Below are 24,045 nucleotides of genomic sequence, written 5' to 3'. Positions count from 1 at the left end.
TGCTTAGAAGCAAGGATCAAGTAATTATTTTAAAACTGTCCAATGCCAGACACAGTGGCTCACACCTGTAATCCCAGCACTTTGGGAGGCCAAGGTGGATGGATCACTTGATATCAGGAGTTCAAGACCAGCCTGGCCAACATGGGGAAACCCTTTCTCTACTAAAAATACAAAAATTAGCCAGGCATGGGGACAGGTGCCTATAATTTTAGCTACTTGAGGGACTAAGGCAGGAGAATTGCTTGAGCGGGGAGGCGGAGGTTGCACTGAGCTGAGTTAACATCACTGTACTCCAGACTGGGTGACAGAGCAAAACTTCATCTCAAAAACAAAGCAAAATAAAAAAACTGTCCAAAACTTATTTCCTGAGCTACCACAGTAAATAAAGATTTATTTATGTAATACCCTATTTAGAACCTTAAAAAGGGAAAGGTTTGAATAAATATTATGTGGTGATAGTTTTCTCCTCTTCTTTTCTCCACTCCTCCTCCTTCTTCTTCTTTTTCTTCTGTCCATCCTTTCTTCCTTTCCTTTTCCCCTCCTCTTCCCCTTCTTCATCTTCTTGTTCTTTCCTCTGCTTCTCCTTCTCTTTCAGTTTATCTGCTTCTCCTAGCCTATAGGGAAATCTGGGATTCTGTGTAGGACAGTGAAGGTGGTGAGTGGGGCATCCTATACTCAGGGAAAAGAGTAGGTGGAAAACGGGAACTTTGAATTAAGAAAAGAATTGCTAGCATCCTGGTTTTCAGCTAAATTATTCAATATTAGGCTTTATTTCCAGAAATAAGTGACTTGTATATGAATGTCTGACCATTCCTTCTAGTAAGTCAATGTACTACTTGTATTCTCAATTATGAGCCTTACCATCTTGAATCTCAGTCATATCCATATGCTAAAATTGTGCTAGGTGATAGGGATCCAAAAATGAATGGTCCATGATCTCTGCACCAAAGAAATTCATTGTCTATGATGGCAAATAAAAATAACTTGAGCTATATTATTGTGGTAATAGTTAAACTTTTTGAATTTAATTAATTTAACAAATTTAAACTAATTTTGAATTCTTACAGAAAATTATGAAGAAATTGAAGCAGGTCTATAATACATTGTTTAGATAAACTATTCCAAGATCATACAGCTATAGGATGTTACTCAGGACTTGAACCTGCACAGTTTATAAGACAGTTCTTGAAGTTCTGAAGAATGACAGAGGAAGAAGGACCTGAGACCAATGATAGCTTCTGAGGGGAAATCTTGTTTCAGCTTAGTCTTGAAGAATGCACAGTAGACTCTGCATCCCTGGTGGACAAGACAGGTGAGAACATTTCATATACTTCCCCTTCAGGAAGGGGAAGGAAAGAGATTGTGAAAAAAAAAAAGAACATTACCTCAACCCTTTATATCTAATGTGTCAAGTCCTCTTTATTTGTTCTTTGTTCCTTTGGGTAATTATCTATATACATGTTGATATCAACTTGTTTTAATCAGATAATTGATCAAGGAAACATAATTTTTATAAACCTCAGAAATAGACTCCTGCATGAGCACTTGATATGAAAGCGTTGGTATTACATAATGTGGAGAAAGGTGCTGGAACAAATGATCATCTGTAAGGGGAAAAATTAAATTAGACTCTGTGTTGGATGCTGTGGTGCTCTTTGTAGTGCTCCCCTTCTGAATGGTAACACTAATTCTTCCAGCTGGAGCATAGCTAGTTGACAGGTCACAGCTCAATCAAACCACTTTGCAGGAATTGCCCTTGGCCTAAAGGAGCTGCCTTGCTGAAGGCTGTGGTCCCTCCCTGAAGGCAGCTCACATCCAAAGACTGGCTGATGTGGGGATACAAATTCTATCAATTTGAGACAAAAGGAAAGGGCCATCCCAGCTCCCTTGGGATCTGCTAAGGGATCTGCCTAGGCCTCTGCTGCATATACTTCACCATTCAAGTTTATTCTCTGCCCAAATCGGCCTTCCTTACTTTTTTTCAGGTATTGTTCCTATGTCCATTCTCCAATAAACCACATGTTTACAAATCACTATCTCAGAGACGGTTTCCCAGGGAGGTCTACCTAAGATCCCTAACTTACACCATACCCACAATCAGCTCCAGGTAAGTTAAAACGAAAGTACAGAAAGACAGAAATAATTTGTACAAGGTTACACATCTGAACAATGATATAGTTGAGATTTAAACCCGAGAAGTCTGGCTCTAGAGTCCCTGCTCTTAATCCCTAATGGCAAAGAAAATAAACCACCTAAGGCTGCATAGAATGTCATGGGTGAATTGCACAAACATATTGTGGAGCAAATGAAGCAAGGTACAAAAAATACAAACCGTATGATTTCACTTCCATGAAGCACAAAACCAGGCAACATAAGTTGCATTGTTTAGGAATGCATACACAGAAAGTAAAGATAAAAAGAAAGTCAAAGGAATGACTATGGAAAAAACCAGGTGGTGATTACTCAAAGGAAACAGGAAGAGGTGAAATAGGGAAGATGGTTCTGAGAATGTTGGTAATGTGTTATTTCTTTATCTGAGTGGTGGTTACACATATGAACATTTATCATTTATATGTGTTTCACATTTATAATAATGGTTTTAAACTTTCTTTTCTTTCCTTTTTTTTTAGATGGAATCTCACTCTTGTTGCCCAGGCTGGAGTGCAATGGAGTGATCACTGCTCACTGCAACCTCCACCTCCCGAGTTCAAGCGATTCTCCTGCCTCATCCTCCAAAGTATCTGGGATTACAGATGCCTGCCACCATGTTGGGTTAATTTGTGTATTTTTAGTAGAGACAGGGTTTCACTATACTGGCCAGGCTGGTCTTGAACTCCTGATCTCAAGGGATCCATCTGCCTTGGCCTCTCAAAGTGCTGGGATTATAGGTGTGAACCACCATGCCCAGCCAGATGTGTGTTCTTTTCACTCTTTTGTGTGTGTATGTGACATATCTTACATGTAAAAAAAATGGAATAAAGAAATCCATGGTGAGAGGCAAGATGACTGCAGGAGAGAACCCTGTGAAAGATATGCCAAGTGTCAGGGTCACAGAGCTCTGTGTATAAGTGTTAGAGAGGGTCTTACTTCTTTTCAGCCTTCACCATAAATGCAGAAGCCTTCACAAGTACCTGATTATGAGCAAGCAACCCTGAAGTCCTGGTGGCCCAGAAAGGTGTTGCTTCTGATCTCTTTCACTGTGGATTCATAGGGAGCTGAACTTCCCATCTCCTGGTGGATCTTTGAGGCCCATGTGTTAATTTGCCTGCATACTTTTCTCTCCTGCATGGCATTAGGCATCTCGGAGGCAACATTCCGAAACAAAACTCATCAGTTGCAGGACAAGCCTTTAAAATTCTTTCTTTTTCTTCCTGGGATTGAGTTTGTACAGCATGAGATGATAAGACACCCTTGTAACATAATCACACGTGAAATTACCACAGGATCTGAGTATTATGAAAGGTCTGATTACCTTGTGGGTACCACTTCCCTCCAGGACAGCTCCCTCTCATCCCTTGTTCCTACGTTATTTGATAGGCAAAGTGTTAGGGATAAAGAGCTGATAATGAGGTTAAAAGGAACGAACCACTAGAAGTCCTGAGCAAAGGGGATTTGGTGTAGAAGAAAACAGTAGGATGAGTGGTATGAGGTTCCTTAGTTAACTTTAAGGAGACGACCAACTGGGTGAACGGAAAGTGAACTGTGACATCGCAACAGTATTAGAAATGTGTGCCCAAGGCAATGACTAAAGTTCAGAGACCACTCTGGACTCCCAAGTCATTCCCATCTTATACCTCTGTAATTCTTTCCAGATACTTGTCATACTAAGATTTAGGCCATGTATTGCAAGGCTTGATCTGTTCCCTGTTATCCTCAATAGGAACACAGTTATGGAGGTTCCACATACATTCAGTTTACTGACTCTCCAAGCACATGTTAAGCATCAAGTATCTGAAAAGGGTCCTGGAAGCCAAAAAATAACACATTTCTTTCTATCAAGGAGCTCACAGTGTGGCTGAGGAGGCAACAGGTCATCTGACAAGGAGAGTGCCAGGCCCTTCTCAGGAATAGTCCATGTTTTAAAGAGTGTACCTATGAGTTAAAATACATAATCATAAAAGAGAAAAATGAGATGAAGGAGCATTAGACTTGGAGGAAGAGTTTTGGGAAAAAATTCTAAGAGAAATAGTTTCAGAGCTGAGTTTTGAAAATAAGTAGTTATTATTGTTACTCTGAATTTATCTTTCTGAAAAAAAAAGGTTTCTTTTAATTTATATTTTTCTTCTCATAGCTTTTATAGTGTAACGCTTTGAATCCACTAAGTGCATAAGGAATTAGGGAAAAACGTTTGGAGGATGTGCTGGAGTACAGTTTTAAAGGTTAAGACTTCCGGATGGGACATATAAGCATACACATGTAAGCATTTATTTCTTTCAAATATGACCTTTTGGTCAATTAATGGAATAACACTTGATTTAAAGTCATTTTATGATAACATAGAACAATGGAGCCTGATTAGGAAAAATGAAGAATAATACTCTATCCTATCTTGATTCTTCAGTGGATTCTTGAAAAATTCTAAGATGAGGTAAACTCACTATTTGATGGTTTAGAAACCTAGCCAACTCTGCGTGCATCTATCAAGACATTTCAATTGTTTGGTTTTATGAAAGTCATTTTTTCCATTATTATTGCAAAGAATAAACTTGTATTTGTTTACTGAAGAGTTTTTAAAGAGTTGGAATTTTAGCAGCAGGAAATTCATTTCTCAACTTGCAGTTATCACGTAAGAGGCATCAAATTGCTCATGAATTAATAGGCTAACTGCCCTTATCATTTCCGGGTGGGACACTCACACAGTTAATGCCGGAGAAAGCTAAATACCAGGTGTTGCTCATCAGATGTCTTAGGATATGTTGCTGAGGGTCTGAGATTTACATAGAATTTATAGAAAGCAATGCTACTGAATTAAGCAGAAGGAATCTAGATCCTAGAACAACGCTGTGGAGTCAGAAGGCTGTGCTGACAGTGTCTACTGTGCTGAACGTTTAGCTATTACTTCTTTCTCACATGCACTGAGTCAGAAAATGCTGTTTCATGAGCTGTAGCTACTTGTCAGGCCACTGACTCAACAAACTGAAATGTTAGCCAAGTGAAATATTGCACAATTCTGCCTGCTCATGCATAGCACAATCTGTAGCCTCAGAATTGCCAGTCTTAGTGCACTAAGAGGAGCTGAGATGAAGCAAAAGAAGTAACAGTCTGACCTTAGCTGTAAAGGACAACAGGATGCCAGCACCCTAGGGTCATGCATGCTCCTTTCCTCTTTCAGTGAATTGGCGGCCCATGACTAATTTATGCAAATATAACATGGAAAATAATTTCCTGAAGAGAGCTCCTTTGTGCCAAATATTTCCTGTTTTTCTTTTGGCCTGTCCTATGGGTGATATTAGCTTATTTTGGAGTCAAGCTTCCAATTTTCCTGCAAGACAGGGCCAAGAAATATTTATTTCACAAAGAGGCCAAGGTCTGAGATACAAGACTAAGACTGAGTGAGGCCCCAGAGCAGGATGACAATAGAAGATGGTTTTACTGATATTCCATCCCTTTTTTTCTCCCCACCCTCAATTGCAGAGTGACCAGGGTTCACTGAAGGAACAGTAATTGCCATCTAAACCTGAGAACAATTGTGCTTGAGGGATGACTCATTTAAATTTATTCAAGTTCCCACTGGAAAAACTCTCTCTTCTCAACTAACAGGATATGAATACCAACTCCCTAATGTAATTAAGATATTAGAAGGCACTTTCATTATAAGAACATAAAGTATCCAGAAGTTATTCTGCAATAGGAGAATGATAGTCCCTTGGTTCTACAGGAGCTCACTGCTGGTCAACAGTGTTTCCAGGCATTACTTACGGTCCCTCTGAGTTCTACCTGCGATGCGGTCTAAGCATACTGCTCCTCCACCTGCACCGTCCTGTACTGGGTCTCTATTTTTTTCCCCTAGATTTTAGTCATTTTGTTTTTCTCCATCTAGGTAGTTCTGTTGGTAGAGAATGTTTGTCCTAGAGTTTGTTCTCATTGGACTCCTTAGGGAAGGTGGACACAAGCCATGGCTCTAGAAAATAAGTATTAAAAGACTGAGTATTTATTCCTCCTGGGCTAGACATCCCTTCCCATGTCTGGGACTGCAATAGCATTCTGCATCCAAGTAGGAATTCCCAGTAACTAGCTCTGGGTCCACTTTTATTGCTCCCAATCCATGTCTACTGGAAACACTGAGTTCTGAGCAATGACTAATGTCTGCATACCCTGGTGAATTGATAATCCTAAGTGAAGGTGGAGAGAAATAGCATTTCATAAATGGAAGGGACACAAAAAAATAAATCTAACCCATCTCTCTCAATTTCCTGATGAACAAAGAGATGTTCAGAAAAGTCACTCATTCACAGTTGCTTGTCGGTGGTAGCCAAGTCCCTGATTTCCACTTCTAGGCACTGTTAGTTAAACTATGATGTCTATTATGGTAACATTATGAAAAGGGCTGCAACAAAATGTATTCAGTTCAACAAATAGTTATCGATTCTCTCCTATGTACAACTATAGTTTATCATATGCTAGTCACAGACCTCAGTGCTGGGATACCCACAAAGTCTTTGCTCTCCTGGAGTTTACATTTAAATGGAAGATAGATTACAGGAAAAACATGATTTGTTTTACGGTTATGACCTTTAGTTGTTACACCATGCAATGAGAGGATTTGCACTGTAAATGGCTGGCTGCATGTTGCTCTACAAATGTAGTGAACATGTTATCTTCTGTCTTCTGTGGCATTACGAATTTAAAACGCTTCTGCTCTATGCGTACATGCTTAGGACCAGGTGTCCTGTTCTCTGGTTCTAAAGATGTGGTCACAATAATCATAGCATGTGGCTGGGTAGGCTGTTTAGAAGGCAGGCTAAAAAGGCATGCAACAAGCAACTGGAGGAATGGAGACAGAAAGCCAAAGAAGAAAGTTATCCAAAACCAATATGGGAAATTTTGTTTTACAATATTTTAGATTATAATATTTTTCTTGCTAAGAAGTACAGTAAGTCAGAGTTTTCTGTAAATACTTTTGTATACAAATTAATTACCTCATGAAATAGAAAATAAAGAAGGAGTTGAGGGGAGCACTGAGGAGACTCCAGCAACATGGCCATTGGAAGGTTGGTTCTCTGTGGAGAGGCCTCACCTTAACCCTGGTGACATAGACCTCAGACTATGTGCCTTTTTTTGCTTTTGATTTCCAGGGTTTTTTTTTTTTTTTTTTTTTTTTTTAAACTGGTATTCTACTGACTGGATTACAGCCCAGAATTCTGGCATTTTGAAGTTTTAAATAAAATATTACCAATGTCACTATATATAAACCAAATTGTCTGAATTTTTCCAGACAGCAGCTGTGTCTATAACAGTGACTTGACAATTTTGACAAAAGTAACTTTTCAAAGAAAAGGTATCCACGTATTCCACATATGCCATGCTAAATATTATTTCCTCCAGAGACAAGACCTAGTTCTTGCCCTAGAGTAGCTTATATTCAGATGGAGAGGTGAGATGAGATAGATGCTCCTGGTCAGCTATTCTAAATTTAGTAGCAAATCAGACTCAAGGCCACAGTAAGTCCAGAGCCTTAGTTTCCAATGACAAATATGTAGACAATTTGTAATATATAATTCATTACACTGATGTGAATGATTGTAATATTCATATTGATGTCTAAATTACACACTTTTGAGAAGTCACAATCAGGATCCTATTCAAGTTAATTAGAATATCTGATTAAAATATCTATGTTGAACACCTACTATGTGCCACATAGGTGCTCAATATAGATGTTTGCTTGCTGTTTACTTAGATAGATCCCATGGGGGCTCACATTTCATGATGCTTTATAGCAGGGGACCCCAACCCCTGCAGCAGGACTGGTCTTAATTAGGAACTTAATTAGGAACTTAAACAGGACTTAATTAGGAACCAGGTTGCATAGCAGGAGGTGAGTGGCAGGTGAGCAAGAGAAGCTTCATCTGTGTTTACCGCTGCTCCCTCTTGCTTGCACTACTATCTGAGCTCCGCCTTTTGTCAGATCAGCTGTGGCATTAGATTCTCATAGGAGCAGGAACCCTAATTGTGAACTGCGCTTGGGAGGGATCTAGGCTGCACTCTCCTTATGAGAGCCTAATGCCTGGTGATCTGTTACTATCTTCCATCATCTTTAGATGGGACCGTCTAGTTCAGGAAAACAAGCCCAGGGCTCCTACTGACTCTACATTTTGTTGAGTTGCATAGTTATTATTTTATTATATATTACAATGTAATAATAATAGAAATAAAGTGCATAATAAATGTAATGTGCTTGAATCACCCCAAACTATTCCCCCCACCCCTCCTTGTAGAAAAATTTTCTTCCACAAAACTGGTCCCTGGTGCCAAAATGGTTGGGGACCCTTGCTTTATAGCACTCAAGATAAGCAAAGTGCCTGCAGCCAAGGATGTGAGTCACCAGAACTAGATAGAAGAACCACTCTGAGAAAGGGACTACTAGCACAGGAAAGCAAAAATGACTTCCTTTTGCACTCTTGCCTTAAGCATTTCTCTTGGAATTTTCTTTTCCATTTCTTTCTCTTTTCTATCTTATTTTTAAATTTTAAAGCCAGTTTCACAATTTGCATATAAAGAATGTCAACTGCTTTATTAGGGTTGTTCCACTGGGCATTTATAGGGGAGCCGGGCAGTCCGTGTTCTTAGGATAAACACACTTTATAGTGGCTTTTCTTTTTCTTTGAGACGGAGTTTCGCTCTTCTTACCCAGGTTGGAGGGCAATGGTGCGATCTCGGCTCACTGCAACCTCCGTCTCCTGGGTTCAGGCAATTCTCCTGCCTCAGCCTCCTGAGTAGCTGGGATTACAGGCACGCGACACCACGTCCAGGTAATTTTTTGTATTTTTAGTAGAGACGGGGTTTCACCACGTTGACCAGGATAGTCTCGATCTCTTGACCTCGTGATCCGCCTGCCTCAGCCTCCCAAAGTGCTGGGATTACAGGCGTGAGCCACCGCGCCCGGCCTATAGTGGCTTTTCTTTATTTGCCCCAGCAGGCTGGCTCTTTCCTTGAGAATGATGCTGGGCGTGTAATTGTTCCATCTTCAGATACTGTATCAACCCAAACACGCCCTTGCACCTTGCACCTTTCGAAACCAAAGGCATGGTTCCCAAACTAGCTACTTTCAAAATCCATTTTAATAAAGGTTCTTCAGGGAGCTGATGATACCAATCCACAAAATAACTGCGCAGGGGGAACTGGGCCCATTGTCTCAGCTCTGTGCCTTAGCAGCTTTGCAAAAGATAATTTCTCAGAGCCTGAGTTTCCAATGACATAAAGGCAAACAATTTGTAAAATCTAACTCATTACACTGATGTAGATAGTTATATGCATATTGATGTCCAGATTACTTTTGAGAGTATAATAGAGCAAATGTTACACAGAAGGTGAAAATACAAAAACATATATTTTTTGACAATCTGTTTCTTTTTCTTTTCTTTTTATTGCATTTTAGGTTTTGGGGTACATGTGCAGAACATGCAAGATAGTTGCATAGGTACATACATGACAGTGTTTGTACTGCCTTCCTCCCCTTCACCCACACTTGGCATTTCTCCCCAGGCTATCCCTCCCCAGCTCCACCCCCCTGCTGTCCCTCCCCTATTCCCCCCAATAGACCCCAGTGTCTAGTACTCCCCTCCCTGTGTCCATGTGTTCTCATTTTTCATCACCCGCCTATGAGTGAGAATATGCGGTATTTCATTTTCTGTTCTTGTGTCAGTTTGCTGAGAATGATGTTCTCCAGCTTCATCCATGTCCCTACAAAGGACACAAATTCATCTTTTTGATTGCTGCATAATATTCCATAGTGTATATGTGCCACGTTTTCCCAGTCCAGTCTATCATTGATGGGCATTTGGGTTGGTTCCAGGTCTTTGCTATTGTAAAGAGTGCTGCAATGAACATTCGTGTGCATGTGTCCTTATAGTAGAACGATTTATAGTCCTTTGGATATATACCCAGTAATGGGATTGCTGGGTCAAATGGAATTTCTATTTCTAAGGTCTTGAGGAATCGCCACACTGTCTTCCACAATGGTTGAACTAATTTACACTCCCACCAACAGTGTAAAAGTGTTCCTATTTCTCCACATCCTCTCCAGCATCTGTTGTCTCCAGATTTTTTAATGATTGGCATTCTAACTGGCGTTAGATGGTATCTCAATGTGGTTTTGATTTGCATCTCTCTAATGACCAGTGATGATGAGCATTTGTTCATATGTTTGTTGGCCTCATGTATGTCTTCTTTTGTAACGTGTCTGTTCATATCCTTTGCCCATTTTTGAATGGGCTTGTTTTTTTCCTGTAAATCTGTTTGAGTTCTTTGTAAATTCTGGATATCAGCCCTTTGTCAGATGGGTAAACTGCAAAAATTTTTCCCATTCTATTGGTTGCTGATTCACTCTAATGACTGTTTTTTTTTTTTTTTTTTTTTTTGCCATGCAGAAGCTTTGGAGTTTGATTAGGTCCCATTTGTCTATTTTGGCTTTTGTTGCCAAGGCTTTTGGTGTTTTTTTCATGAAGTTCTTGCCTACTCCTATGTCCTGAATGGTTTTGCCTAGATTTTCTTCTAGGATTTTTATGGTGGTAGGTCTTACGTTTAAGTCTTTAATCCATCGGGAGTTAATTTTAGTGTAAGGTGTCAGGAAGGGGTCCAGTTTCTGCTTTCTGCACATGGCTAACCAGTTTTCCCAACACCATTTATTAAACAGGGAATCCTATCCCCATTGCTTAATACAAAAACATATTAAGATTCTGCTTTAAGCTATGCAATGTGCTGGCTTTTTATGTGGTTCTATTTATTTGATTTTTAATACAATATTATAAGAAGAGAGTATTAGTTATATTTGGTAGATAAAACAATGAGGACTCAGTTATTTAAGAGTCACACAGCAGAGGGGTTGGGATTCTACTTATAAACCATTTGACTTTATAGCTTTGCTATTTCAACTGGACCAGGTGGCTGCCCCCACACAATAAATCACACTATCAGAGAATCTCATAGGTAACTGTTTCAGTAAAATGCAATTTCCCAAAACAAAGAAATGACAACAATTTTTGGTCAGGAGAGACATTTTGAAAGTATACAAAAGTATAAAAGGATAACTTATCTTCTTTTTTAAAAATTTATTTATTTAACTTTAGGTGCATACTATAACTGGCATTTCTCCCCATGTTATCCCTTCCACTTATCTCTTAAAAATATTCTTCTGCCTATGATCCTTTTAGAAAATAGAAAACAACAATTGAAAAATCCAGTGGAGATTTAAGAATTTAGTTTAGAACATTTCGTCTCTTTAGAATATAATTTAGCACAAATTGGTGGATTATTCATTTAAGAAAAAGATTAAATTCATGATAACTTACATAATAAAAACTAACACATATTGATATTTATTTTGTGGCTTGATGTTGACTAAGGGCTTCACAACTATCTCAGTCTTTCCAGCTCCTGTCTGAGTCAGGTACTACTCTTGGCCTATTTTATAGATGAAGAATAGGAGAATATTTTCTCTGAGAGAAATACAGTGGAGGGGTCTAGCCTAGGAAGGGCTGCCTCAACTGCTGGCTGATGCTTTGCTGCCTATCAATTGCCTCAAAGACGGTAACAGAGGAATGCACACATGAAGTTTATTATGAAAAAAAAAAAAAAATAGAGTGATTGGGCAAGGTTCCTAAGGGTCAAGTTCACCTCTGACAAATGTCTGGTCTCTCTGACTTCCACCATTGCTTAAGTTATTCCATAACATGCAACCTCATGTTAAGGTGAATAACTGTGAGACCAGTGTTAAGTATAAGAACATTCTGTTTTCTTTCCAAGACTCTGAATTTAATTGACGTCATTGTAAAAAGGGAAATGAGTTCTGTGTCTAGGTTTGGGGAACAAACCTCAGACTATCAAGAGTTCTTGAATTTTAATTGTGACTAGTGTCTAGAGCAATTGGCTTTATCCAGGCCTGGGATTACAAAGCAGAGTTGTACAAAATGGAAAGTTAAATGATTTTTTAGTAAAATAATTTTTCACTCCCTCTCTCCTATCCTTCCTTCCTTCCACTTTTTTTTTTTTTTTTTTTTGCACAGTGATAGTATGTAAGACTGTATATATCAGATAATTCCTTGCACTGCATTTTAAAATTTTCATCTGGTAATTTAGTTTTGTTTCTGTATGGTAAGAATGAGAACTCTCAATTATTTAGCACAAATTGTGTGCCAGGTTCCATATGTAGGCTTGACAAGAGTTAACTTAATTCTTTGCCATATTTTGATGTGGGTACCCCTGGAATTAGTTTTTAGACTGAGAAAGGAGATGCAGAAAGGATAAAATGTCCAAATCCACATGGACGGTAAGTTTTGCAAACAAGTCTTTAATCCAGTGAAATCCGACTTTAGAGTGTATTCTTAAGCACTTAAGCATGATATAAGTTTTAAGCAGCTCCTTTATAATTTCACTGAACAAGGTTTCCAGTCATGTTATATGTGTGGAGATTAAGACCCATAACAACAATGGCAACACTTTCATAACAGCTCACCTGTGTTAACACACAAATTCTCACAACACTTGAGATAGTTAAGTGCTTTTTTTATCTCAGTGTTATGGATTAGCAACCAAATGCAGAGAGGTTAAGCAACTTGTCCAGGATCACATAGGAGTAGGTAGTGGAATTTGGATTTAAATCTCAAGCATTCTGCTTCCCAAAGCCACACTCTTAACCACAATTCTACTCTGTCCCTCTGAGTTACAAATTTAATTAGCATGACATAAATATATGTGCAGCTCTTTTAAAGATTTACTATGCTTATTTTAAAAGTTGTTACAACATAAGCATTTTAGGCTTTTATTAGTCCTCCAACTTTAACATTTATGATTTTGTTTTTATCTTGTAAAGTCTTAATTTACAATAAAAAATGGATGTATACTGTCCCATATGTTTTATTTATTTATTTGAGGTGGAGTCTCCCCCTGTGGCTTAGGCTGGAGTGCATTGGCAATCTTGGCTCACTGCAACCTCCACATCTTGGATTCAAGTGATTCTCCCACCACAGCCTCCTGAATAGTTAGGATTCCAGGCTCCCACTACCAATGCTCAGCTAATTTTTTTGTCTTCTTAGTAGGGACAGGGTTTTACCATGTTGGCCAGGCTGGTCTTGAATGCCTAACCTCAAATGATCCACCTGCCTCGGCCTCCCAAAGTGCTGGGATTACTGGTGTGAGCCACTGCACCTGGCTCCATATGTCTTAATCACAGAAAGAGGAAAATTTTCCAAACACTGATGAAACCTCTAACAACATACTCTGCAGTTTATAGATTTTTCCTACCTGGAATTTAATTTGCATGTGCATACTGGTTCTTCAAAGCATTAAGAATGTGCAAACAAGACTTCTTGGAAAAGTGAGGCATGTGGTATGCAAATTCCTGAGCTTCATGGCAGGAGGGCAAGGGGAACACTAAATCATCTGGGCCCGTGAGAAAGAAACTCTGGTCCTGTCCTGTCCTTTTCCAGAGCAGGGATCCTAATGCTTGTAAGAGAAGGGCCATTGGCAGCCTCTAGTTAACAGAAATGTTGGTCTGCTAATGAAAATGAACACATTTGATTTTGGACAAGTTAATGGGAGATATCTATTATTTTTCTAATGAGATGTTATATTGGCCGTTGGATATATTCAAGTCTGGAGTCAGTTGCTGCCAAGCAGATAGGTAAATAGACAGATACACACATACATACTTAGAAAATATTAATAGGAAAGTGAAACTGATAGCTCAGGGTTTGTGTTGAGACAGACAGAACTGAGCTGTTACTCACACCCAGTGTCACTTAGGCCAAGGTTTCAGCTGCAGTAATTTCCACGGTGAAATGAGGTTTCATTCAACAGATATACATTGAATGCCTGCAATGTTCCAAGCACTTTCTAGGTACTGCATAGAGCAGTGAAAAAAAAATGACAAAAATCTTCACGTTTCTTAAGTTTATATTCTAGTGTATGTGTAGGAAGAAGGAGGAAACATGGAAAGTCAGGTACTAAATTGGTGAAAGGGGAAAATATATAGTATGTCAAATGCTTACAAGCATTAAAGAATAAAAGAATGCAGAGAAGGTGAAAGGAAGTATTTGCTGCAGGAAGAGATGATGAGCTGAAGATGGTGAGAGTTAGAATTGTAAATAGGACCGTCACAAAAATCCTCACTGAAAAGCAAAATTTCTAAGGCAGGAAAGGGAGGGAGTCATGCAGATACGTGAGAGAAGACTGTTTCAGCAGAGGGAAAAACATCTTCAGCAGAGGGAAAATCTAGGGCAAAGACTCAATACCTTGTGCGAAAAAGGGAAAAAAGAATCAACATGGCTGAAACAGACTGAGTGGAAGTCAAGGGGGCATGGGAACTACAGAGGAGGTGAGGATATCACTGCAGGATAGACTGAGTGACTGGCAAGATGGAGCTAGTGTTTACTAAAGTGGAAACCTTTGTGAGGAGCATGTATAATGTTGGACAAAGTTAAGTTTGAGATTTCTATTGCTGCCTAAGTGAGTTGTCAAGGAGCCATTTGGATAGTCATATCTGTTGTCAGCAAAAAAGACCAGGCTGTACAACAAATGTACATGTTGTCAGGTATTGAAGATTTTTATAGCCACAAAAAGTGGGGATAGGTAGAGAAGAAAAGAGGTCTCAGTTCCGAGGGATTGGGGTCGAGCACTGTTTTGAAATCTAGGAGGAACTAGCAACAGAAAGGCAGAGAAAATTCAGGAATGTGCGGCATCCTGGAAGCCAAAGGAAGAGGAAGAGAAAGTTCTAGGTGAAATGTTGTAGATAAGCTGCTTTCTTCATGCATTATGGCGTGAGTTAAATAAAATACTATTTTTACAAAACAGCATAATATCTGGCACAGCACTGCAAGAAAAGCTTGTTTTTACTTTCTAGAATGAAATTTTAAATGAAAATTTGTAAATGTATTTTGGACTTCTCAAAGTAAAATTTAATCCCATTTATAATTTTATAAAGACATTTTATCTGCTAATATCACTCGCCCAAGCTGGAGTGCAATGGTGCAATCTCTGCTCACTGCAACCTCCACCTCTTGGGTTCAAGTGATTCTCCTGCCTCAGCCTCCTGAGTAGCTGGGATTACAGGCACATGCCACCAGTTAATCTTTGTACTTTTAGTAGAGACACGGTTTCACCATGTTGGTCAGGCTGGTCTCAAACTCCTGACCTCGTAATCTGCCCACCTCAGCTTCCCAAACTGCTGGGATTACAGGTGTGAGTCACTGCATCAGCCAAAACTTTTTAAATGTGAGAAAATAAAATATTTCTTAGAGGTATTTCACAAAAGGTTAAGATAGATTCTCTCTGTCTTATAAAATTTGTGTATGATTTGATAAAAGTTAATAATGAGAAAATCAGATCTAATATGTAGAATTTTGTTGCAATTTTGTTCTAAAAATAACCAAATTCTTAGAAATAAGTCTTCTTATATATAAAGGATAGCTAGAAGGAGAGAGGGATAAATTTTATGTATAAAATTTATGTGTAATAAATTTTCTTTATAAGATTGTTTCTTATAAAATGTATGTATCATTTCATAAAAGGTAATAATGAGAAAATCAGATATATATATATAGAACATTGTTGCATAATTAAATTTTTACAAATAAGTCATCTTATATGCTAAAGGACATCTGGAAGGAGAGAAGGATGACGAAAGCACAGAAAAAGACATTTTTCATACCTGCTCTGTGTGACATGCTCTGCAGGGAGCTTTATATGGCCCTTCTCAAACACTGGAGACAGAGCAGCCCAAAGGTATCTGCTACTGTGATGCCTACCATGTGAGAATCTTCTCCAAATGTTAATTTGCAAAAACGAGTTTATATGAAGGGAGATACTGTATTACTTATTTGCCCTGAAAAATGAAAGTGAACCAAGGCTGGAGATAGAAATTTGTCGCAAACAGTATCTTCAGCCATCCCTCCAAACAAAGTTTGAAAAGGACGTGAATAAATCAATGCAGAATCAGAATTGTCTATCTCTTCTGGCCTACGTTCTTTATTTCTTAGTTGAAGATAATCAAGGCCAAATCACATAACCAAATGACAGAATATGTTTTTGGAGACACCGCCAGGCATGTCAGATCTTTCTGTTTTTGGCTTGTAACATCCACATACAAAACCCGTGAATAGGTGAGCTCAGCCTGCCAAGAAATGAACCCATCATGTGTCATCTACAGATTTCCTCAAGACTAGAACATTTGTGAGAAACAGCCTAAGGCTTTCCCTGTGGAGTTGAACATGAAATTGAACATAGACATTTTGAATATTTCTGGTGACTTGTGGATCCAGTTTCCATAGAGCACTAGGTTCTCTAAGGCCACAGTCACTAAGTGAGGTTCCATAGCAGGTGTAAAATCTCACTGGGTGACTGCATCTTGCTGTGCTTACAGCACTGTATGTTGGGGAAAAAAAGAGGAAAATCTATTACTGAAATCCATGCTATTTTACATGATATTTTAATTACTTATTTTTAAAACATCTCTCCTCCTAGAATACAAAACTCTGTGAGGGGCTGAGAATATGTCTATTAACCCCCATCATCTAGTACAGGGTTGGTACACAATAAACATTTGCTGTGTGAATGTTTTCTGCTTTATTCCAGAGGCTTGCCAATTCTCAATCTCATTGTAGGTTGAAGAGCTGCTCACATAGACTACTTTTAGTGCCTTTCATTTTCACCAGTTTAGATCAATAGACATAGAGATGCTGAATTACTGCTCAAGAAATATAGATCCACATGCCTTAAACTTCAGAATCTTAAATTGGGGTGAATGTCAGTCCTACCAATGTGTATAGTCTTTAAAGGCAGGAACTATATCTCACTCAACATTTAATCCCAAGAGTCTTCATAGTACCTGGCTCATATCAGTTGTTCAATAATCGGTTTTTAAAGCAAGGTGTTTGATGAAACAAAAATGACAAAAATGGGCTTACTCAGTCTTAAGTGCTAGAAGTGAAGACAGTCCTCAGGGCTTGCAATGGGCTCCACTGGGTGAATTTTTCTTCTTCACCTTGTACAATGATTGGACTCATAGGACACAGCAGATACACAAGAAATAATATTGTAAGGTATATTATACTCAAAGGAAACCAAAAGTGTCAAAAGACTTTCAATTAATAGAAAACTGCTGAGTCAATAGGACAGCTAATGTACAGAAATTTGTGTTCAGAATTTGATTATCTAAAATTAAAATAAAATTATTTAGTGCTATCTTGAGTATACAAAATGTTTTAACAATGGATTTGTGAAACTGCAGCCATGTCCAAATATCAAATCTTTATTGAATTATGTCTAAATATCAAATCTTTATTGAATTATGTTCTACACAGTGATTAAGCAAAAACTAAACTAGATTTTGATTCTCATTGTAGAAAGTAGTCTTATATTTGTAAATATAACATTTTAACTTTCATTTATGTCCATTTGGATAGAAACAAAGTTAGAGCTAATAGTGACCCCACTGAGGTCTGATAGGGTCTCTTAATGTTAAAGAAGCAGTAAAATTAGTAATGGTTTTCATTCCATCCTCAGGAACTGTATATGGTTATACTTTGTCATACAAATGGTTTGATAGTCCTTAGATGCCAGCTATGGATAAAAGCCCAATAAGAACAGAATAAATAGCCCATAAATCAAGCTGTGTCACATTACATAAAAATATAACTATGAAACTACATAAAGATACAACTATTATAATTATTATCTTTTTACATACAGGTCTCACTCTGTCGCTCAGGCTGGAACTTTTAAGATTTTTTAAGCTCATAAGAATAACAATTCTAAATTGTTAGCTGGAGCTCAAGGAGAGTCAGTGAAGACCCATAAAGTGGTCAAAATTCGAGGCTGAGCTGCTCTTCAGTTTGGATGCTTGCAACAAAAACGAAACAAAACAGGAAAACAAAAAACATCACTTTTTGTTCTGAGTAACTTTACTTTCGGAGAGTTACCAACTTGTGACATGAGAGGATTAAATAAAGATCACAATCAAGCAAAATAACTGGCATAGCACCTGGTTCTAATAGGCTTCTATGAATGTTGCTTCCCACCACTCCTCTCTCTTCCACCTGTTTCACCTTTTGAGGGCCCTGAATCATGACCTCCAGCTGCATTACGCCTGAGGCTCATGCATATTCAGCTCCCTGAAGGGAATGCCTTCTGACAATTGACACTTAGTAACTCTTTCTTACTCCTCTCTGTCCCCTTGTCTTATTCCCTTACTACTCCCAATCAGGAGGCTGGAGTAGCTGAAAGTAGATTTGTTCCAACACGAAAATGCCTAGGTCACTAGGCACGCAAGAGGTGCTAAGTAATTGATAAATAAGAAGAGAGAGAGAGAGAGAGAGAGAGAGAGAGAGAGAGAGAGAGAGAGAGAGAGAGAGAGAGAGAAAGGATGGAAAGAACCTAAGATAATATAAGCCATTGCTAACTTGTGATGTTAGATGTAAGATGTCAAAAAGGAACTGGAGTGCTGGTGATTCCACCACTATGATTCCTTGTAGTGGTCATAGTGCAAGTGCTGCATATAGACGTCATCTAAACTGGAGGTATAGGGTCTATGTCATGTGAGAACAGGCCTGTTTGATACCAGGCTTCACCTGGTCAAGTCTCAGCATTGACCATTATTCCAAATAAATTAAAAAAACTACTCTGTGAGATCAGGCTCAAAGGACAGGACTTGAGTTTAAAACACACTTCTGAAAAGACTCAAAATCAAAGTGCATGCAGTTATGGCTAACATGGAGAGAATGCCTATGGATTTACTTTTTGGTTCTCAGAAAATGAGATGAGCAGAGCATCAGCTGAAGTTGAGAATGACTAAATGTAGCGATTACTACATTTTACAGTGATTAATGCTCTTAATGAAGTCATTATTTCAACTTATCACTTTGTAAAAGATTTGTTTACATTTACAGCTGCCCCTCTTCCTTCAGGACACCAATGGTACAGGAGAAAAAGCACTTGACTTAAAATCAGGCAGTCCTATTTAGAATCTGGCTTTTCACTATCAGCTATATGAGCATGGTAAGTCACTTAAATGCTCTAATACTTGTTTGTCCACTTCATTCTACTATCCCACTGAAAAATGAGGATATACTAGATTCTGCTGTTGCCCATCCCTATTCCCTTTTCCAGACCAGTGCGCCCACCCTGGAGCTATCAGAGGTGCTGGCTGATAATGGCTGACAGTTGACCCTTTGCCAGGAGAAATGTCCTTGTCTGAAGAAATGTCCTTGCATCGCACCTCCTGGATAGCTCACTGGCAATGAGTAGCCAACATCTGTGATGGGGAGTAATAATGCCTAGTACAGAGTTGTCAGAATGCAACAATTTAACACACATGAAAATGCCTATCGTGCTAAAGTAAATGTTGAAATTAAAAAATAAAAATAAAAAGAACAGACCAGGCACAGTGGCGCATGCCTATATCCAGACACTTTTGGAGGCCAAGACAAAAGGATCACTTGAGCCAGGAGTTCAACACCAGCTTGGACAAAACAGGGTGACTCCTGTCTCTACTAAAAAAAAAAAAAATGATTACCCAGGTGTGGTGACACGTGCCCATAGTCCTAGCTACCTGGGAGGCTGAGATGAGAGAATTGCTTGAGCCCAAGAAGTCAAGGCTACAATGAGCTGTGATTGGGCCACTGCACTCCTGAGCAACAGAGTGAGACCCTGTCTCAAAAAAAAATTAAGAAAAGAACTAAGAAAATTACAGCCCACTGCTAACCTATAAAGTTAGACTCATGATGTCAAAGAAAATAGCCAGAAAGAATTCTGGTGGAATGAATGACATATCAAATTTAGAATGCCAGTGTTTGTGTTCTCACATGTGGAACAGGCTTTTCACATCATCAGAAAAAACGCTGTCTAATGGCTATGCCAATAACGTGTGAGATAAGAGGATATTGTCCTCCATGTCAGGCTGTCTTTCTTAGCAACTTCCTGGAAAGTTACAAACATTTATACCTTCAAATAAGAAGTCCATCCTTAAATAATTGGCTGAGGTCACACCACTGGTAAGTGTGTCAGACTCTGGGTTGGAAGCTTTGGCATGGCTCATTGCTGCTCTTTATCCGTTGGAAGCTGATTTCAGATTTGGTTTGATTTACGTCTTCCAAATAAGCAACTAAGAGTAATTCTCTCTGTAAATGATAATGACCATAATTGCACTCTTTGTTGAATGCCCACTGTATATTGATTACATACATTCATTATATCAGTTAATCCTTCAAGGAAGTTATATAATTATCCCAACTTCACACACAAGGAAACATGGAGTCCATCCTTAAATAATTGGCTGAGGTCACACCACTGGTAAGTGTGTCAGACTCTGGGTTGGAAGCTGGGTTTTTCTGACCATACAGTCTATGCTCTTGTCACCATTTTCTTTAGAGCTGAATTAGGACTGCATGTGGAAAGGTGCATGTCCGTATTTATATTTTATGTGTTCACTCTTCTTTTCCCCTCACACAACTTGCACAATGAACTTATATTCTTCTTTCTCTCCCTTCAACTATGTGGTTTTCTTCATTTGTTTGGTTTTTAACCTCTTAGTGAGATTGCTAAAGCTGGGAGAAACAGTCACCTGAGGGGCCTCTCATTAGGCTGCTCACATGACTCTCTTAATTTCCGTAGAGTGTGATATTTCCGTGTTAACTGAGGACACTGAGATGTTTCTGAAGAAGAGTAGACCAAACACTGTACTCAATATTTTACCTATACTGTCTTGTTCAGTTCTCAAAACAGCCCTGGGAAGTAGTAATTACTAGCCCCAATTTATATATGAGAACCTTGGGGAGACGAGAGATTAAGTAACTTGGTCAAAGTCACATGATGGTCAGCAGATCTAGAAAGTTTTTTCTAATGCACTTAACTCCAAACTCTATGCTATTTTTATTGCACAGTGCTGCATATTGCCTAAATATCTGAGAGCATCATTTCCATTTTTCCCATTACTGGTCTCTTTTAAGAATAATAATTTCAGTTCTGTTATTTTATTATGATCTAGTGGTAACACAAAAAGGAAAGAAAACTATTGTCTTGGAGAAATTGTGATATTGAAAGTCTAAAGAGCAGATTACCTTGTAGATGTTTTGGTTTCTAAAGAGAAAAATGTGAAGTCATTGAACCATGAAAAAAACTGACTCAAATCTAAAATATTGTTTTGAGTATTAATGTTCTAGCAAAATCACAGTGGTTTGTGACAATTTCCTCCTTTAACACAGTCACTATGGAAGGACGAGAATACTTAGAACTAGACCCTGACCTAATCACCGAAGAAGAGAAGTGAATAATATGTATGAACTGCTTTGAGCCCAGATATTTACAAAGACTACTAAAGGGAATTGTAAAGGAAGGTTGTCATTTACTGGTGAATCAGAACAGAGGAATTGAATGGTGCAATTATTTTATATAATGTGAGAATGGGATAACATGAGAAATCATCCTTAGTACTCATATCTTACACAGACTGGGGAAGAAAATCTTCCCCACCCTGAATACAGGATTTCACAATATTTCAATGTTACTATGAGTACATAGGTAAAAGGTAGAAAGAAGACGTGGGTAATGACCGGTTTGGCAAACTTGTGGCTGCTCTGCCGAATAAAATCACAAGATACCAATAGTGGGATCAAGTTAACCTGAGTTGAGGAAGTTAAGTAAAAATGTTATTGCTAAACAGAAGTACCTCAAGTCTCCCATGAAATATTCTGGCATTACCTCCCGTTTCAGAAAATGCTCTCCCAAACTGGTTATTATTTGGGGCATTTTGATCATTTTCCCCTTTAAAGATGATGCTCAAACATTATGGTGCCTGCTTATGTTAATCTATTCTGAAAACATATTTTGGGAGCAATAATGAATGGCTCATAAACATTTTCCCTAGAACCACATAAATGATATTCTTAACAGTTGCTCAAAATTCAAGATACTGATGATGATTGTTTTGTTTGCTTGTAAAAGTATATCTAATCTGAAGATTCATTCAGCTAACCTTTACTAGATAGATTGTAATCTTTCCCTTTTTTAAGGTCACTTTTTGTTTATTTTTTTCCTAAGCCTGGTCAAGGTACCCTCAGTTAAGGAGTGAAATGTCAAAATGCCATGGAATTAAGCTGACCTAATTCAGGTAGCTCAAATAAATACCAAATTTGGACTGAACATAGAAATTATTGAAAACTTTCTTGGTAATGCTTGGTTATCCTTTAGAATTTCATATTCAAGCTTAGTTTTGTAACAGCTCATACATCTCAAAGATTTTATTTTAAATATAAGCACATATTCCTATCAGAAATATGAATTTAAATTCTGAAATGTAAAAAATTTCACATTTTTTGAGACAGATGACACAAAGGCAAAGTATATCATGGCCTTATCATAGCTATACTTTGAGAAATCTCAACTTTTTGTGGGTGTTTGACTGAGGAGCTTTAAAGGACTTACTATTTACTTTTTTCTGACATATCCCTCAAATGAGACCAACACTGTTGAGGTTCCATTTGCAAATTCATCACCAAGACAGTTGTAGAAAGAGATGGGAATGAGTGTTACCCCACCCACTAGTTTAGTAGATGAAGAATCTGATGTCCAAAGAGATTGGGTGGCTTTTTTAAGTGGTTTAAACTAAGCAGGACTTCAGAAAATTGGGTTCTGAGCAAGCAGCAGAGCCAGACACTTGGAAAGTGCTTAAGGAAAGAAGAAATTATGTAAAATAAAGCAATATCCTTAATTATCAACCTTTAATATTGCAAGACAGAGTCTATTAACTGAGATTTATCTAGTCAGCTAAGCATGTGACAAGATGATTTTAATAATCAAGTTTTATAGATGGTTTACCATTTATAAACTTTACCATTAAAAAGTGGCCCACATCTTTCAGTGAAAGGGAAATAGAAGATCAAATGATTAGTTTAGACTAGTCCATAGATAAAATTCCAAATTTTATGTCAGTTGCCTGGATAAAAACCCTCTAAAGAGGTCTTAACATATAGTTTAGTTCTTGTTCCACTAAAAATGTTGTCCTTTTTGACAGTTAGAACCTTTGTCCACTTTGTAAGTAGAAATCTCTTGCCCTTAAGATAATTATGGCCAAATATTTATAATTATCAAGTTGTAGTTATACTTTAGATTTGAAATACACAACATTTGCCCAAGATAAAAATGGAGAATAGAATCTATAATGCAGGATTTGGAAGAGATACTTGTAAAGACACCTATAGTTCTCAAATCCTTGGTATGACACTAAGTAATAGTATTAGTTAGTTTTCCCACTGCTGATAAAGATGTACTTGAGACTGGGTAATTTACAAAAGAAAGAGGTTTAAATGGACTTACAGTTCCATGTGACTGGGGAGGTGCCACAATCATGGTGGAAGGCAAGGAGGAGCAAGTCACATCTTATGTAATGGCAGCAGGCAAAGACAGAGCTTGTGTAGGCAAACTACCATCTTTTAAAAGCATCAGATCTCATGAGACTCATTCACTATCAGAAGAACAGCACAGGAAAGGCCCGAACCATAATCCAATCACCTCCCACCAAGTTCCCCCCACTACCAGTGGGAATTATGGGAGTTAGACTTCAAGATGAGATCTTGGTGGGGGCCAAAGCCAAACCATATCAGTAATTTGGTAATTGCTATCGCTTATGTACAATGGAGTTAATGTGATAAATTTATTCATTCTGCAAAAGGAGAAAAGATCAGCAAAAGGGAGAAAAACTTTCAATATTAACAATTATTTATTAGTGGTCTTAGTATTACAGAATTCAAATACCATAGAACTTTAAAATAGTCTGAAAACAAAGTGGTTTAGATAAAACTTTTGCAAATAATTATTATTGAGAAGATTGCTGAATCT

At 38.2% G+C, this 24,045-nt stretch overlaps 1 long non-coding RNA gene across 1 annotated transcript; it reads right to left on the bottom strand.

Moving 5' to 3' along the window:
* Nucleotides 1-1,095: 1,095 nt before the first annotated feature.
* LOC144581874 (uncharacterized) lies at nt 1,096-23,613 on the bottom strand. Its single transcript, XR_013533289.1, has 3 exons — nt 23,524-23,613; nt 6,733-6,984; nt 1,096-1,296 (listed from the first exon to the last, which is right to left on the bottom strand). It is a non-coding gene; the product is annotated as an uncharacterized LOC144581874 (long non-coding RNA).
* Between the last annotated feature and the right edge of the window lie 432 nt (nt 23,614-24,045).

This window comes from Callithrix jacchus, chromosome 3 (assembly GCF_049354715.1).
Source record: "Callithrix jacchus isolate 240 chromosome 3, calJac240_pri, whole genome shotgun sequence".
Lineage (NCBI taxonomy): Eukaryota > Metazoa > Chordata > Mammalia > Primates > Cebidae > Callithrix > Callithrix jacchus.
This window is presented reverse-complemented; position numbering and strand designations above follow the sequence as displayed.